The sequence below is a fragment of the Peromyscus californicus genome, unplaced genomic scaffold, assembly GCF_007827085.1.
Source record: "Peromyscus californicus insignis strain IS unplaced genomic scaffold, ASM782708v3 Scaffold_23__1_contigs__length_62951481, whole genome shotgun sequence".
NCBI classification, from domain to species: Eukaryota; Metazoa; Chordata; class Mammalia; order Rodentia; family Cricetidae; genus Peromyscus; species Peromyscus californicus.
In genome coordinates this window covers 23,510,001-23,526,981 of record NW_026294534.1, presented here as the reverse complement: position 1 = coordinate 23,526,981, position 16,981 = coordinate 23,510,001, and the positions used below count along the sequence as shown (strand labels likewise).

The 16,981-nt window shown below is 39.3% G+C and overlaps 1 long non-coding RNA gene across 1 annotated transcript in view; it reads left to right on the top strand.

Annotated features, from left to right (window-relative positions):
- The first annotated feature begins 973 nt into the window (after positions 1-973).
- The window catches only part of LOC128119377 (uncharacterized), a 130,975-nt gene continuing 114,967 nt past the window's right edge, over positions 974-16,981 (top strand). Inside the window, exons 1-2 of the long non-coding RNA XR_008221521.1 lie at positions 974-1,211; positions 5,304-5,417. This is a non-coding gene — a long non-coding RNA (uncharacterized LOC128119377). The remainder of the gene's footprint in view (positions 1,212-5,303; positions 5,418-16,981) is intronic.

The following is a 16,981-nucleotide window of genomic DNA, read 5'->3' as shown; positions in this document are numbered from 1 at the left end:
GTTAGATAAGCATTCTACCAACTAAGCCCCACCTCCAGGCTGTAGTTAATATAAAGCTTTTTTAAAAAGATTTATTGATTTTTACTCTATTTGTATGAATGTTTTGCCCGCATGCGTTTATGAGTGCCACATGCATCCCTGTTGTATCTCCTGGGGTTATGGAGGTTGTGAGCCAAATGTGGGTGCTGGGAACAAAACCCCGGTTCTTTGAAAGAGCAACAAGTGCTCTTAACCACTGAGTTCTCTCTCCAGCCACACTCTGGTTAAGTTTTAATAGCTCAGAAACAGGACCCAGTTTATGTCTTATGTTCTGTCTTTATTGGGTGGAATGCTTCCTCTACCCGCTTCAGCTAATGACTCACTCCTGTCTTCTAGCAATCACATATTTCCTATTTCTCCAGAACTGCTGTTGATGTTGTCCAAACATAGCTTATAACTGAAAACAAAAGAATTTACAAGCATAATTGGCCTTGCATATTTCTTTAGGATGTTCATGAAACAGGACATAGAATTCCAGAGGGACCTGCAACTGATGGGCCCTTTGTATCTTTCTATATTATGTTTTCTGAGTAAGAACTTGAAAACTCGGTCATTAGTCCCAAGTTGTTTCATTGTCTAGATTATATTCTGAATTTGACCGAATATTAAGACTTTCTTCAGTCCATAGAAGATCAGTGCTAGTTTTATCACCTAGAAAAAAAAATGAAGTTTTCAGCTAGAAGATAGTATATGTTTAAATGTTAAAATATTAAACTGTCTCTAATAATTAATTGACCTAGCATAGAGCCTTAATCAATAAGAAAGTACTGTGTTTTAATAAAAAGGAATGAAGTCACATATTAAAATGTTAATCCATATAAAATGCTTGGAAAACATCTTGGTCCTCCACCAAGGGCTTTTCATGATCATTCTCCATCTGCCTCTTCAGCAATCTTTCTCTGGTCTCCTCTCTTCTCAGGACTACAGACCACAATGGAGGACTACATACCCCAAGGTGCCTTGCCAGCTTCAGCTGGGAGCCAGCCAATGGGAGGAAACATCGTAGCCCTGCGATGGGAATAAAGAGGAGATAATTAAGTCCTGCTGGGTCCCAATTTGCTCACTACCTGGAAGCAATCCCGTCCTCCGTTGTCTCTCCTTTCTAAACTCCACCAGGCTGCTCTTCATTCTCTGCAGTAGGACTGTTTCCTCATTTTGTTATTCAGCCCTAGGTAAGTTAATGCTTTTCCTCTATCTGCTGGTCCCTGGGTGCTTCCTTTTCTCGTTTTCACTTTGTAAGTCTGCCCACATCCCTGCGAGCAGCCCCCTCCTTGCAGTCTAACCACTTACCTTGGTGGCTCACAAGCCACAGTGCACATTATAATCACCATGGAATCTTCTGGCAACTACCCATGCTTCGGCTCTTATCCCCCCAGAGAGCCATGTTACAGGCCTGTAGAGAGGCCCGTTGTTCAACAACTCTGCAGGTAATGAAGCCCAGATGGACATGATAGCCACTGAGTGAAACCACCTGAGTGGATTCTGTTTCCTACCAAGGCCTGACTGATGAGAGCTCGGTGAATGTTATGTGTTTATTGTTGAAACTACAACCTTGATGCATACTGTGCCACCATCATTTCCCCTCATTCACAGATGAGACACTTGGAATTTTTGTTCATATGCAACTTTTCGTTCAGTCCTGGGGATTGAGAGTTCATGTCCGGCAGTCTTCCAGCTGATGCCCACGTTCCTGGCCCAATGACTTCATACTGGCACAAGCAACTCTCTCACACAATCTTACAAATATTCCACCCTACCCCCATCATTTTCGCCTGATGCCCTTGCTTCTCACCTCATTGAGTACCCTAAAGGGACTCTGCCAAACACACCATCACCTCCACCTGCTTCTCTGCATCTACATCCTCTAGCAGAGGCATGGCCATGAGTGGCCTATTTGTGATCACATTCCCAAGTACTCTGTCCTGCATAGCAGATCCCATCTGCTCTTGCTTCTCTCCAAGTAAACACTATCCTCTTTACTAGCTCTCCTTGAGGTCATTGATCAGGTTCACATGTTTAGCTCAGTGACCAGCTGTGGTTCTCTACCTGATTGTTGGTCAGTGCTCTGTGTGTGTGTGTGTGTGTGTGTGTGTGTGTGTGTGTGTGTGTGTGTGTGTGTAAAATTTTTTTCCCCTTGAGACAAGGTTTCTCTGTGTAGCTCTGACTGTCCTGGAACTCGCTCTGTTGACCAGACTGGCCTTGAACTCAAAGATCTGCCTGCCTATGCCTCCTGAATACTGTGATTAAAGGCAAGCCCCCCCCCCCCACACCTAGCTTCAATCTTTGATTCTTATCTATAATTACTTGTGGTAGTATCCTGCAGAAGCATGGTTTCAAATCTTATACAGTTACCAGATTGATGTCTCTAGCTCACATCTTTTGCCTGAAATCTGAGCTTTATAATTCCAATTGCCCGTGCAACATCTATATGAGGTATTTAATAGACATTGGTGTCTTTCCTTCAGTTGTTTTCCCATCTTGTTTGTATTTATGCACATCCTTCCCAGGTCAGAACCTACCTCAACACATCCTTCCTGTTCCCTGCTTTCACTCCTAGCTAGTCTAATCATATTGACTCTTCAAAGAGATGCAGAATCCCATGCTTCTTCTTCCATTGCCCCCTCTCCTAAGCCTCTAGCTTAGATGCCTGCTCTCTGTAACCATTCCTTGATGCTACACTGATTACTCAATATCTACGGTCTCTTTCCACAGGGCACCCTTCTAAAATGTGATTCAGATCATGTGACTCCATTGCTCAATATCCTGGGAAAATATTTTACTCCACCTAAAGAATCTATCTAACTCCTGGTCAACCTCTCTGACGTCACATCCCACTTCTTTCCTGCGGGCACTCCTCTCTAGAAACGTTAGGTTCTGTGTTGCTCCTTGAACTTTGCAGGCAGGCTTTTGCTTCTGCCATTCCTGTCTCCCTTGATTGTATTTCCATAGCCGTTTGATTAGTCCTCTCACCTTCTAAGCTTTTGCTCCGTTCTCTGGGATCCTCATTCTGGTCATCCTCCTCCAAATGTCTTCTATCATTATGCCTCTGGCTTTCCTGATTCTCATTTCTTCTCTCCATTGTACAGTCGTCTTCTACAGTAGAAATGTTTTTTAATCCCATAGAATATAAATTTACAGGTGAGGAATTATGAGATTTTCTTTCTTAATATGCCTTTAAATACAACAACAGCAACAAAAAGTTTCTGGTAGCCTACAATACTCAAAAAGTTTTGTTGCTAATTAGTCCAAATCCAGCCGTTTGCAGCTACTTGGTCAGAACAATTACTGCTTTCTCTTTTCCTTTTCCACCCCCACTACTTTACTTAACCAGTCTTCAAAAGTGGTTTAGTAAAACATAAATGATAAGAATTTTTTATTGCAATTTTAGAATAGCCTAAGATGGAATACTTTCTTTGTTAGCCAAGAATAGTCAAAGTGTTCTGCATATGGTAATGAGACACAGATATGAAAAGTAAAGATAAACATTCAGTCTCTTTCTAGATTTCATTGATTGTATAGGATGTAAGAAATGAGTTTGGAGTGAACTCTATTAATTGAGAAAGTGTCTCTTCCTTAAGCTTTGGTCTAGTTCACAATATCTCAGAGAGGTGGGCATCTATTCCCTCCTTCCTGTGCTCAATAACATCTGCCAACGTTTTATAGTATGAAGAAATGTCTCACAGCATAGAATTTGGGCTGACGATGCAGAGGGGAATCGGGAGGGTTTGGGGTAATGTTCAGTATCTCAAAGTACAGAGCCCTCAGGGTGATATTCTCTAGAAGAATCCATAATTGGAGCTGAACTAAATAGCTTTGTTCCCCTCCAATCTGAGCCTGGTTACTTTATCAAGAAAACAGATGTTTATTGCTTTCAGGCAGAAAATAATAAGTCGGGCAGGTTTACAAGCCTGTTTTCCACCCGGAGAGCATTTTTGTCAGCTTCTTCATCCTCAGAGAAAATTATACCAAATCAAGTCTTGAAAGGTGGATGATTAGTGGGTGGCATGCTTGGCATCTCATTTCTTCCTGACTGGGGATGTGGAGATGCTATTGACCTTCCACTAAGGGAAACTCACATTTTTGACAGCAGAGTTGTCTTGGGGGCATTTTCTAGGAGCAGAAAACACAACTGTAGAAAACAGGCTCTATTGTAGAAAACCAATAGAGCCTGGCATGAGGCACTTGGTGTGGCTTGGATTGTGGCTCACAAGCAGTGATTCAATGGCTGGCACTTATTATAAGGGAGAAAGTGGATCCTACATCCTCACCCCTCAAGTAATTTGGAACATGAAAGAGTCACCTAGTAATCTCTTTATCTCTTTTAGTATCCCAAACTTTCAAGGACCAGTTTTTGTAACTCTCAGGAAAGAGTGACGACAGTGATAGTTAATGATAAAAGCTTCTGGATGTTTAATCTCAATTCAGAGAGCACTAAGAAGTTCTTCAAACACATGGGGACATCTTCAAATGTTTTGAAATGATATAACTTAGACCATTTTAATAATAGTTTTAAACATATATGAGATGACAGTGTGGGCTAGAGTATCTTATAAGGTCATGCATACCTTGTAATGTGGAGGCGAGTCGGGACCTGAGGAGGCTGAAGAATCTTTGCCCACACTGAGGCTCATGGACCAGAATCAAGTGGAATGGAAGTTCAGAAACTGCTATAGATCCAATCTTACATGTTGCTAAACGTGACTGTAGTTTTCATATGGGCATACTACTGTATAACAGTTCTGAAAATTCTTCAAGATGGTATCGACGTTGCTTTGGAGTTACTGATAGTAAAATATGTGGTCTGGTCCCATCAGTTACATTTTGTTAGTGGACTCTTGAAACTCACCAGTATTTCCTCTCTTATTTATAAGGGTGACCATTTATATATATAACGAGGATCATACTTCATCATAAATTGAGTGATTCTTTGAAGGTGATGGGAAAGCATGGGATTTGGAGATGGATACACACAGATGTGGGTCTAGGTTTTGTGTTAACTATGGAGGGAATATGGCATCTTTCCAAAGCTACCACTTGGTTTCTGGATGAAGTCCACATAACATGATAAACCAATAAGAGAAAAACACTGTGGTTTGAATGAAAAATGTCCTCCAACAGCTCATCAATTGGAACACTTGGTCCCCAGTTTATGATATTTGAGAAGATTGGGAGGTAGAGCCTGGCTGGAAGAAGTATGCCACTGTGGGTGGGCTTTGAGATTGAATAGCCTTCTCTCACTTCCTGTTTGTTACCCCCTTTCCCAGTGCTTCCTGTGTGTGGAGGAACTGTGGTCAGCCAGCTTCCTGTCCCTGCCACCATGCTTTCCCTGTCTGTTGCTCTGCCTGCTCCATCATGGTAGACTCCATCCCTCTGCAATGGTAAGCTATAATAAACCCTTTTCTCCTTTAAGTTGCTCTTGGTATTTTATCACAACAATAGGAAGTACCTGGTTCAAGCATACAGTTTCATAAAATAGAGGAGCCTTCGCAAGAAATCGGGGCCCTAAAATGAGTGAGTAACCTTGTGTATTTTCATGCTGAGTGTGTTAGAAGTTCATAGATAAGAATAACTGAACACAGGTATGAGAGTACAGTGACAAACTGGGGGGATTTTGCCAGACCAGATCTGCTCAGATTGTCTTCCATCCCATGTGTTCAGATATAAGTATGTTCCTTTCCTCTGAGGACAGAGTGGGTACCTCTAGGATGGAAATTTACTCATATACTAGAGAGAGGTAGGTAAGAAGGTTTCTGCTATGTTCTTGAATTCTAACTAGCCATACCTTGCATGCCTGTGTATGTACGTGTGTGGGGGGAGTGTATACATGTGTGCATGTGTTCAAGTGTGTGCAGGTGCACATACATGTGCATATATATGTGGAAGTCAGTTTTCAATCTTGACTGTTCTAAGTCTCTACACCTTGGCCTGAAGCTCAGCAATTAGGCGAAGCTGCCTAGTCAGCAAGTGTGGGAGCATCCCTCTGACATCCCTTCTCCAATACCAGTATTGCCACCATATGCTACCGTGTGTGTGTGTGTGTGTGTGTGTGTGTGTGTGTGTGTGTGTGTGTGTAGTTTCTGTGCTTGTGCATACAGTTTTTGTGCTTGTGTGTGTAGTTTTGCACATGTGTGTCATGAACACATATTCCTCTCTATGGAGGCTGGACAAGGACACTGAGTGCCCTGCTTTGTCACTCCCTGCCTTATTTCCTTGAGGCAAGGTCTTTCCCAAAATCGGAGCTAAGTTTGTGGCCATCAGGTGCAGCAATCCTCCTGTCTCTGCCCTTCCCTGAACAGCCCTGGAGTTACAGTGCATAGTGACCACACCCACCTTTTTATATGGGTTCTGGAGATTTGAACCTACGTTTTCTTATGTGTGCAGCAAATATTTTTGTCTATTGAACCAGCTCCCTAGCCCTGCACCTGGGTTATCACAAAGGTTCTGGGGATTCAATTCAGGTCCTCATGTGTGCAAGGCAAGGATTTTACCCTTTGAGATGCCAGCCCAGCCTCTATAGCAAGATATCTTGAATCTCATTGTTGAGTGTGAGTAAAGGGCTATTCATCTAAATTTACTAGTTTATTGTATTTTTTTATTGCAATTGAAAAGTGGAAAAATAGTCAGGATACCTCCAACACAAGGTGACTATAAAGACTGAGTGTTGAGGGTGATTAAATTAAATGTTCCACAAATATTGGTTTCCCAAGTGATACATAATTCCATGTTGCTCACAGTGTAAGTCAATTATTTACAGTTGTTTACCTAATTTTCTTGGTCTTTCCTGAAGCCTCGAAGTCATGTTATCTTAACAAATTGAGTTACCTGGTGGGGAAGGAGGGTGTGAGAAAATGAGATTTTTGCCCCTATGAGTGATAGGACTACTGCTACCTTTCTGTTGCTTTGGTTTACATAAACATTTCACATTCGCTCCCTTCCTTCTCCCCCAAACAAACCCATGCAATTCATGAACTTCATTTTCAATGCAGCAGTTTCCTTCATAGCTTCTCCTGTGCAGATTGAGTCACAAGGCTGGACCACTACAAGTGTTTCCTTCCCTCCTTCCTCTTGCTGCATAAATCAAGGCTTCTAAGTGGTATGAAGAATAACACTTGCTTATTTTCCTTTAATGAAGTCCATTTCTCTATCTCACCCTCACCCTCTCTCATCATATATATATATATATATATATATATATATATATATATATATATATGTGTGTGTGTGTGTGTGTGTGTGTGTGTATATATACACATATACACATATATACACACAGATATCAGTGTAGGGTAGAAGTTGTCATAAACCTGTGTAGAACACCCAGGAGCTTCTTCATCCCCTTTGTTTTTGTTCAGTCCTCAGTTCATGTTCTTAATAACTGGAAAATAATTTTCTACCTACAGAAATGATTGTATTGGCAGAAAAGGAGTCAGGAAAAGGGCATTTGCACAACTTAAAACAGTGGCTTCCAGAAAGCATAAACTCTTTACTACAGGTTGTTGCCAGGAATATTGTGCCCGTCTATAAGGGAGTAGGGGAATAACATTAAAAATAGATAAGGAAAAAAGTCAAATTACTTTTCCTACAAACATTATCTCAGAACCAACCAACAACAGCATAGGTGGAAGGTAATAAATTATAATAAATTAGCTAGAAGGTGCACAGAAAGAGAGGTTAATGAGCCAAAAATAGGTGTGTTGTAGACAAGGTATTTCTCTTTTGGACAGTGTCTACTCAAGGTCCCACATCTCTGTAATTCATTCCCTCTCTCTCTCTCTCTCTCTCTCTCTCTCTCTCTCTCTCTCTCTCTCTCTCTCTCTCCCTCCCCCTCCCTCCCTCCCTCTCTCCCTCCCTCCTGACTTAGTCCTAATTCTTTTTAAGGAATGTGGTATATTCTCAAAATTACTGAAATTTCCTTTAACAAATTAGATGAGCATATGGATGATTGTAACTCATTCCTTATGATTAATAAAGAATGTACCAGCTGCTCAGGCAAGACCTTCTATTCTTGGACAGGCCCGTAGTCAGCCAGAGGCTGCCAGCAATAACTCACATGGCATTCTGTCATCATCTTCAACACAAAGAAAAGGATATGACTTTAAAAGTCAATATTTGCTAGAGGAGAACAAGTCAGGCAGAGACTATTGACAGCCTGTGACATAATCCCAACAGGGTCCAATTCTGCATGATTGCTTCTCAGAGAACTCTGAGTATCTTGCCTAATCCACACCAACAGCTGCATATTGCTGACACTAACAACTCTTTCTCTTTATCATTCTCATTTTTATTAGTTCTTTGAGAATTCCATACAGTGTATTCTGACCATCTATACTTCCTCACCCTACTCTTCCCAGATCCATCCCTGCTTCCCTACCCATCCCAAATCTGTACCTCCAATGTGCTGAGGCCATTTAGTGTGGCTTGCATGTATACGATTTCACGGCTGACTATTTTGTATTGAACAATCAATTAGCAGGCTCATCCCTGGGAAAGGATAATTCTCATTCTTTCATTGTTCCTTATGCCTATTGTTCACATTTTAGGGGTGGGAATCCTGCAACACTTCCCCCTTCCACATTAGTATGTTTATCGGTGGTGTTCTTGTTCAGGTCTTGTTTAGGCAGCCATATTGTTGAGGTGACATGAGTGTACCTTTCCTGTCATTTTTAGGAGATGTAATCTCACAGTAGACGTCCTGGTCCTCTGGCTTCTACAACCTTCCTGCCTCCTCTCCTTTGATGTTCCCTGAGCATTAGGGCAGCGTTTGTATTGCAGATGTGTGTATATGTTGGGCCTCAGTACCCCACAATCAATTGATCTCTGCATTATGACCAGTTTTGGTTTTCTGTAATGGTAACTGTTTGCTACCAAGAGAAGTTTCTCTGATGGGATGAGAGGCACACTAACTAATCTATTATAGAAGGATGTTTTAGAATGCACTTAGGAGTAATGTTGGTCTAATAAAGTGGCAATAACAGGTTCTCTAAGACCTATGACTTTACTAGCACCAAGTAATGGGTTAGGTTTCTAATACCAGGCACAGTTTCCCTCCTGTTGAGTGAGGCCTTAAGTCCAGTTAGACAGCTGTTTACTACTTCCAAGACATGAACACTACTAGAGTCCCTTTACGTCTTGCCATTTGCATTGTTGGTTAGGAAACCTCTAGCGGCTCCCAGAACAATATCAGCTCTCTGTGTTGAAGTTAAGTCCTGCTGCTGAAGACACTGTGGACACAGGACTCAGAGGATTCAATCTGGGTCTAATCTGAAAGCCTGTTCCCAGCAGTCTAGACTTCCTAGGACCAGAAGGTGCCAAGGGAGGGAAGCAATCAGTATTTCTATCCAGCTGTGGCACCAATGAACAAAAGAATCTTTCTTAGAACTGAAGGGATTCGATTGACAGTAGCATGCCCGAACTTCTGAAAGCACATCCTGTGACTTGTGTATCTACCTTTCCCTCTCTTTCCGGAATGATCTCTTCTAAGAGGATATTGGTAAAGCGACCTTGTGTCTTCCACTCTTCTCAAGTCGAAGCCTTCAGCTTTTTATTCCTATTACTATATGTTTTTCCTAATTCTCCTTCTTGATTTGAGGAAACGTGTAGAAAATAGCATAAGACAGCTTTCTATGATCATGAATAATACAGCCTTTCTTGTGTTTTCCAAATCTGGAAAAAATTAATCATTTTATGAAATAGAAATAGAAAAATAAAACACTATCCAAAAATATTTCTTACGGACTTACAGAAGAAAGCTTCAAAGTTTTGGAGGATATATAAATATATTATATCGTTTATATAAATATATAATTTATATATTATATATACAGAAACACATGTATATATAATTTATATATTATATATACATAAACACAAAATATATAAATATATAATTTATATATTATATATACATAAACACAAAAAGATAACACAGTCATAGTTTGCATGAAAACCTTGTGGTGAGCAGGTTTTAAAATTTGTGTTTTATGTATATATATATATAAGCAGATCTTAAAATTTGACCAATTATAGTAGGCAAACCTAACTGAAGAACATGGATGCTACTTATCAAAGGAAATACCATTGTCAAATTTGAAAACATTTAAAAACTCTTACAGGATGACCAAGTTCAGAAAAAAAATAATGTCTTTTATTTACTCAAATATATCCTGTATTTTACATATATATATATATATATATATATATATATATAGTTTTTTCCATACAGTATATTCTGATCATGTTTTTCCCTCTCCCAGCTCCTCCCAGATTCTCCTCAACACCCCATCCTATCCAACTTCACCCCCTTTTTCTCTCTCTTTAGAAAACAAACAGGCCAGCAAAAGAAAAATAAACAAACCAGAATAAAAGATGAGTTAAAAAGAAAAGGAAAAGCACAGGAAACACAGAAACACACACACACGCACACACACACACACACACACACACACACACACACACACACACCATAAAAAACACAAAATCCGAAACCATAAAATGCCCAAAGCAATATGAAAAAAAAGTCTACAAAATACAACTGAATTTATTTTATGTTTGCCATCTACTGGACCTAACTTTAAGTGTGGTTAATATACCCAGGGAGACTTCCTTAGAGTAGACTGATTTTTCATCTGTAAGCAAATGTCAGGTGCAGATAGCTTCTTGATTAGAGATGGGAGCCCGTGTCCCTTTCTCCCTCCTGTTAGCACGGGGGCCACATCAGGCTTGAACCTGTACAGGCCCTGTGCATGCTACCTCATACATGTGATAGTCCTATTATGTATGGAAGGCCTTATTTTCTTGGTATCATCCATTCTCTCTCCCTCTGCCTCCTACAATTTCCCCACCTCCTTTTCTAGAAAGTTCCCTGTGTTGCGTGCGTGCAGGTGTGCATGTGCATGTGTGTTGGGGTTAAGGATTTGATGAAGACATCCCATTTAGGACGGAGTGTTCACATCTTGTAAAGCTGACTTCATAAAATTTATTATTATAGTTGATTTTCATGAACCATGAGGTTGTTTGATGAACAAGATGATATGCTCTGGAAGGTTATAGAACACAATTACAGTCATATGGTAAGGAATTAGCAACTATTTGCCAATGGATTCTTTGGATAAACTGATTCAGAAGTCTAAAAAGATAACACAGGCATAGTTTGCATGAAAACCTTGTGGTCAGCAGCCTTTGGATCAGTGATTTATTTGCTGAGTCTTTGCTTTGGGAAGCTTTCATCTGTGAGTTGGTCACTGTTGGTTGGGTGCTTTAACAGGAGTTTGCCTTCACACTGTTGCTTCCAAAATGAATGATGAAATATCTTCCAACCTATCTGAGGAGACCAATATAGATACAGTTACTTTGCTTCATAAAATTGTGGGCAAGAATTTTCTTTTTCTAATCTCCTGAAGATAGTTTAACCTTGTTTTGATATTGAGTGTTAGGAGCTGAAGTTACAGGGCTCTTCAGTCCATTTTATAGGTAAACTGAGACTCTAAGACTCTAAGATGGAAACAGAATATAGTAGATCTCTAAACATTAATTTCTCATAAATGTTTTCAAGAGGTATAACATATACTTTATGTTCAATAATATGTGCTTTGGAAAACCCTAAGAATATTAGGTAAAGACCATATAAAAGAAAATATAAAAACATGTCTGATAACTGTTTTTCAACACTATTTCTGAAGTGCTAATACAAAACAATAAACTGTATAATTTAGTGGATCCTAACTATATTAAAGAAAAGGAGGAGGAAATGTTTTCATTTGGACAGTGTAACTCTACCCACTAAATGCTAATGAATTAACAAAGCACCGGTAAAGTTGGTAAAGGAGTGGAAGACAGCATTGCAGACACAGGGCACACTGCCATAAAGGGCTGCAAAAGCAAATCTGAGACCTGAAACCTTCTGATTCTCAGACTGGCCAATTCTGTACAAGAATGTGGAAATATAAACACTTGTCACTTGCTAAGGACTCTTGTTAAAATAACTTTATGAATGATTTCCCTGGTTTCCAAATGCCCATCTAGGGGACTCCATCATGTCCTGGACTTACACTGGCCAAGTTAAACACTCTCCTCTTTACTTTAGTAATCCTCTCTCTTTTCCAGTTAAAATAAGCACGTCTTTGATGACTTTAGTTTTAGCACTAGCACCAGCAATATTTTATTTATCACATTTTTCCACAAATACACTGCTGCATATTAGGGTAGGTGGAGAACACAGAGCATTTTAAGGAGGGTGGAGAACCAGCTACTGCATATTATATGTATTAGGGAGGGTAGAGAACACAGCTACTGAGTATTAGGAGTTTGGAGAACACAGCTACTGAGTATTAGGAGTGGGGAGAACACAGCTCCTGAGTACCAGGAGTTTGGAGCACACAGCTAAGGTAAGAAGCCAGCTTGCTCTTTTCCTGTATGTCAGGCATATAGATGGGTGCAGTTTAAGTCCATACTATTGAAAAATTACTTATTGCTCCATGGCATGAACCTTTGAGATTGTAGCCAAACATCATAAGTGTTAAACTCAGTTCTGTGACACTGAATCCCTGAAGTCCTATAGACCCTTCAACAACAAATGCAGTGACCTTTAGTGCCACCATGAAGATTCCATCATTTGTTTAAATAAAAAAAAAAAAACTAAAATATTTCATTTCAGGTCACTTAAGCTTAATTTACCACAATTAAAAATTTCACATAGCAAGTATCTGTTTGCACCCTATCAGAATACATATAATATCTGAAAATTAGGAGCGCCTCCATATTCTAATAATGCACGGTAAGTGCACTGAGTGATGAATAATGGATGGGAATCTTCAAAATAGTATGTGAGGGCAGATTGTAGATCATCTAGTCTTCAATAATTCATCTGCTTACTGCCTTACATCATACAGGTTATGAGTCCCATTTAACACAAGAGGAAGCACAGACATTAAAAGGTTAACTGGCCTGTTCAGGGCCACATGGGACATTGTTTGTAGACACCGGGCTAAAGGTCAAGGATAGCATCAAACCATTTTCTCTGCTCCTTTTCCTATGGTGAGAAACATTTGTTTTAGTTGGTCAAACATTGGACTGTACAATACTGAAATGACCTTAAAGCAGAAGCAGTGTGCAGACACACACAGACACACACACACACACACACACACACACACACACACACACACACACACACACACACACACAAGAATGCAGAGAATTGCTTAGGACCAGCCTAAGTGATTTGGAGCTGTAATTATGACATGTAGAGAGAGAATCTTCCTTATCCTCAGAAAACTTGACCAAGATTCAAAATATCAAAATGGTTTTCAAGCTCCAGCATGCTTAAGTCCTTTCCTCCTGACAATATTTCTTTTTTTAACAGTTACCACAGATGATCCTAAAGCAGCTATTTCACAAGCCATATTGAGAGAGGCATATCAGGGCAACCTGGAGATTTTGGGGACCAAGTAGATTGATATTGAGTGAATGTGACCTGATATAATACAGTACCATATACAGTGAATAAATAAATATATATATATATATATATATATATATATATATATATATATATATATGAAATTAGAAAATAACATAAACTAACCAAATAAAAATTTAAAAGACATGAGAAGATAAGGGTACAAAAAAGCAAAGATATTTCCTTTCTTAGCTGGACATGGTGATGGATCCCTACCATCCCAGCAGTCAGAATGAGGCCAATTTAGGCTGCACAGTGAGTCCCTGCCACAACTACACACCTGCCAAAGAAGATGCTCCGTCTTTGACTAGATTCCAACAGCATGAATTGGACTTCAGTATTTAGTGGTTGGAGGGCTGATCCCTGAAAGTAGCATGAAGCCCATGGGTGTTAATAGTCACCTTTCCCTGCGAGAATTTCATTTTTTTTTTTTAAAGATTTATTTATTTGTTATGTATACAGCATGTATGACTGCAGGCCAGAAGAGGGCACCAGATCTTATTACAGATGGTTGCGAGCCACCATGTGGTTGCTGGGAATTGAACTCAGGACCTCTGGAAGAGCAGTCAGTGCTTTTAACCTCTGAGCCATCTCTCCAGCCCCGAGAATTTCATTTTTAAGGTCCCTTTGGGCATCTGAGTGGCTGCTGTGCCTCGGAACTGTCTTGCTCATTGGTAAGAAAGCAAATACTCCTTCCACGGTCATTGCCAAGGCTGTTCAAAGGGAGTCTATGTTCTCTCCTCTCAGTCTGTCTGACGTGGCTTAACAGGATTTGGTGGCCAGAAGTAGTTCTCAGTTAGAGTGTGGCTCCCAAGTGAGAAGGTGTGCTTGATGTTTGCACCTATGCATGGGTGTGAATGAAACATTCAAAGCCGCAGAGACCTAGGGGCTCAGAGGGAACACAGGTTACAGTTCTGCCTGTGTGTCTCAGGTACACTCATGTCCCATATTGAGTAGAATGTGTCCCATTAGGGATTCTTCAAAGGCATGTCCAGACAATAGTAATTTTAAAAAAATGACACCAGGAGGAGGAGGAGTTACCTGCTGGTTTCCTTTGTCATCATAACATCCCTTCATTACAGTCAAATACTCCTTCATTATCTTCCAAATTCTTTTTCATGTCACCAGTTGTTCAAGCATGTGTTCCTTAACTTGCACACATTTGTTAACCTCCCAGTTTTCCTTTTTCTGCTGATTTCTAGTTTTATTGCATTATGTTCGGAGGATAAAAATATTGGTATGATTTTGCTTTTCTTAAGGTTGTTAAGGCTTGTTTTGTGGGACTTGGAGAGATGGCTTATTGATTAAGAGCACTGGTTGCTTTTCCAAAGGACCCAGATTTGATTCCAGCAATCACACTGTAGCTCACAAATGTCTATAACTCCAGTTCCAGGAAATCCAATGCCTTCTCTGGTCTCTGTAGGTATCAGGCGTACATGTGGTACACAGGCTTACACGTAGGCAAAATACTCTTATATAAAACCAACAAAAAGACAAACTTGTTTGTGGTCTAAAATGTGATCATTCTTGGAGAGCATCCCATGTGTGCTCGAGGACAATGTATACTGGGGGGGCTCTGTATACATCTTTTGAGGCTAATTCAACCATATGGTAATGTTCATGTTTCTCTGCTGGCTTATCTGAGGTAAACAGATTACTGAATGTGCTGTTTTCATCATTATTTATATACAGTATCTTCATCCTTTCAGCCTGTGTGAAGCTTTCAGTGTGTATTGAAATTTTCTGCAGACAACGTATAATTGAATCTTGTTAGCTTTGTTTTATTTTCCATTTACTCAGCCACCCTATGTCTTTGGGAGGTTTAATCATTTACAGGTAGAATAATTGCCAACAGGGAAGAATTAACTACTCTAATTTTGTTAATTTTTAAAAATGCGTTGTGTAGTCTGACTTTCTTTGGGCTGCCAGTTCACAAGTAATAACTTCTTATTAATTATGGAAGCTTGGCTTTAGCTTAGGCTTGTTCCTAACTAGTTTTCATAACTTAAATTAACCCATTTCTACTCATCTATGTTCTGTCACATACCATCCATCCTGCTTCTTCTGTGTGTCCTGACATCTCTCGTATGCCCCGATTCCTCCTCCTCCTACTTCCTCTCTCTGTCTGGAAGTTCCTCCTATACTTCCTGCCCAGCTATTGGCCATTCAGCTTTTTATTACACCAATCACAGTGTACAAATATCCCACATCAGAGTTGCATCTGTTAGTGTCCTTTTTGATTTCTTCTCCTTGGTATTTTAAAGTTTTCATTGTATCGGTCTTTTCACTTCCTGATTAGGTTTATTTTAAGCTGTTTTCTTTATTTGAAGTTATCGTGAATGAGCTTGTTTTTCTCACTTCATTATTGGGACACTCCTGGTTCTTATGATTTATATGTGTCCAACATCTTTGATGAGTATATTCATTAGTTCTGGTGCAGTCTTTAGAGTTTCTGTGTATACAGGGTTATATCATTAGAACATAGGGATAATTCGACTTCTTGTTTTCCCATTTGAATTTGTTTTATTTATTTTTGTTTATCTAACCTAAACTGCAAGTGCTATATCAAATAAGGGAAAAAAAGAAGATATCCTTGTCTCATTGTTCGCTTCGGTGGAAATGATTTCAGTTCTTCTCCACTTAGTGTATGCTATCGGTTTGTCATATTTGATCTTCATCACATTGAGGTTTCCTTCTATCTCTGATTTTCTTGGAGCTTTTATCATAAAAGGAAGTTAGGCTTTGTCAAATACCCTTTATGCATCTACTGAGATAACCAGGTAATTTCTGCCCTTGGGTTTACTGTATATATACTTTACACATTCTGATGTAACGGTTATGCATAGCACTTTTCCTGTATATAAAAAGTTCAACCACTTAGTAGTTTATAGATGAAGAAATATATGAATTAGAAGATATATGATCTAATTACAAATTGAAAAATATATAATGAGAATGCTAACACACAGTCGAAGCTCTGTACTTCATATTATATTGTTGGTATGCATAATTGCATATAATTCTAATTTGCATCTGTCATAATACAAATAAAATTAAGATGCATCTCTTTAATTTCTATACAAACTCTCCCCATGCTACTAGTCTATAGATTGTAATTAAGATATAAAGCTGATAATTCAAAGAACCTCTTGGTTTGGAGTTCTTTGGTAAAGAAAAACCCGAGGCAGCTGGAAGACATTTGGAGCATTGTTGTCCAGTCTCTGAACATGCCAAGGTATTGTAGAAAGCCTTGAGCTTTCGTGCTTCATGGCTAACTATTGAGTTTTGCTTAAAAGTATCAATTCTTTTTTTTTCTAAAATGAATTTTTTCTAAAAGTCCAACTTATTCAATTATAAATCTCTAAATTTTGAGGTAGTAAAATTTCAACTGCAATTTGCTTTTATAGCTTTTTGGAAATAAGACAAAAGGAAAAAAAAAACAAGTAATTTTCAAAGTCACCTAAACTATTTTTTAAAAATGAAAGA